At 41.1% G+C, this 1930-nt stretch overlaps 1 pseudogene; it reads right to left on the bottom strand.

Moving 5' to 3' along the window:
* Window positions 1–1004: 1004 nt before the first annotated feature.
* Window positions 1005–1536, bottom strand: LOC101607273 (annotated as a pseudogene).
* Between the last annotated feature and the right edge of the window lie 394 nt (window positions 1537–1930).

The raw sequence follows: 1930 nt of genomic DNA, 5'->3' as shown, positions 1-1930 counted from the left end.
TAACAGAAATAAAAAACTGGCAAAGAATGCCATGAAAATTGTATTTAAGCCAGGAAATTCTAACATGTGTATGTGTGTGTAGTGTGTGTGCATTTCGGTCACATAGGTGAAATATCTGATATGTGCTCCATGAGGAAGAGGAGGGGACAAAACACTGCTACCTTTTGATAGCATGTACTAGGTGCATTAGACTTCTAGCTTTTCAACCAGATGGGAACTCTAATAAAACCTTACTCTTCTATCTTCCAGGCTATACTCTTTCGTTTATATCTTTAACAGATCAACTAGAACTCTAAAGTCCTTTTTGTCACCTTCACTTTGGTTTTAAGGTCTAGAACCTAAGGTGACATAGCATGGTCCTTTCCTTTCACTCTATAAGCTAATCCCAAGAGGGAGTAACTACTTAGAGATCCACTCACCTGGAGCCTGACCTTTGAGTGGCTGAGAGGTGGGGAGTGGAAGGCGGGAGAGTAGGAGTGACACGAGAGGTACGAAGTTTGCAAAGCAGGTGGACACTGAAAAGACTCTGGCTTCTCTAGCTGTGGAGTCTTGGAAGAAATTATGTATCCTATAATTCTATATCCTTTTTTATATATTCACGGGTCAAGCAGGATGTATAGTAGGTCCAGAATCTAGCTGGTCTCTGATCTTCTCACAACATGAATACTTCCTAAGAGATCAAGTTCAACTGAAAAGAACCCATCCAACCAGTGTGTCACAAATGACTGTCACCATAGACTCAAAACAACTATAGTATCCCGAGGCTCCTGAATTGCTTCTGCGAACAAAAAAACAAGCAACAGGACCTCTGGTGTTACCGACATCGAAGCTTTGAAGTTGACTGAGTGAAGGCAATGATCCTTGGGTACAGCAGATTCTTCTCTTGCTGCTTAATGTCCTCAGAGGTGCAGAGTGTTAGGAGCAGGGGAGAAGGGCAACCCTGGAGGTTCAGCCTCTGGACTCTCTCAAGGAAGCATGAGGTGTGCATCATTAGAGATGCACTAGGAGGGGAACTTGGTGACAGTCCTCAGGACATCTGTCCATAAGCAACTGCTACTTCTTGGGCTTCTCTAGCATGTTGAGGAATTTTCCCCGTGTCATTTCTTTGTCTGGGTACTAGGTAATTGAACCTGGCTCCTCAGTCTTTGTAAGCAAATGCCTCAACCACTAAGCCATCATCTCTCTGCCCAAGAATCTGAGCTTTGAACCAGGCACAGTAGTGCATTCCTTTAATCCCAGCACTATTCATCCAGCCCCAATTGATAGGCCAAGTTCTGTAGACCTCATACCTTTTCCATCAAATTAGCTTGGGGAGGCTTCCTAGTTCTTTCAACATGTCAATGTCATCACGTCCCATTTCAGCCATCCATTTGGCTGGAGAGCTAGTGATAGGGCTTTTGAAAGAAGCTGAAATTCAGCAACATGCAGTAATTGTCCTGGCCACAGATCTAGAGAGGCACAGTCAAGTTTTGCAAAACTTAGCAAAGATGCTTCCAAATCTGTCCCATCTGTGGGAGATGCCATCTTCCAACCCATGTCACATCTACTTTTACTTTTAACACTAAAAATATAAGTTAACTAATAACCTTAAGCATGCCAGATAACCACCTCACAGCAATGAAACTATAGGAAGTTGCTACTATATTCATGATTCATCTTACATTGCTTTGTTTTATCAGATGTTTAATGTATTTAACATGATGATACAAAATCCCAATGCAACAGCAAACCCAGAAAGCAAAATATTATGAAGGCAAAATACTTTTATTTCTACTCCCAAAAGATTATCACTAAATATTTTGATGAGCCCCTCCAATATTATATCTGTTACACAAGCAAATGTGTACTTTTCCCCAAAATATACTTTGCAAAATACTTTGCATCTCCATTCATCTAGTAAAATAGCATCAATATTTCTGTACTGCTATAA

The sequence above is a fragment of the Jaculus jaculus genome, chromosome 19 (assembly GCF_020740685.1).
Source record: "Jaculus jaculus isolate mJacJac1 chromosome 19, mJacJac1.mat.Y.cur, whole genome shotgun sequence".
NCBI classification, from domain to species: Eukaryota; Metazoa; Chordata; class Mammalia; order Rodentia; family Dipodidae; genus Jaculus; species Jaculus jaculus.
This window is presented reverse-complemented; position numbering and strand designations above follow the sequence as displayed.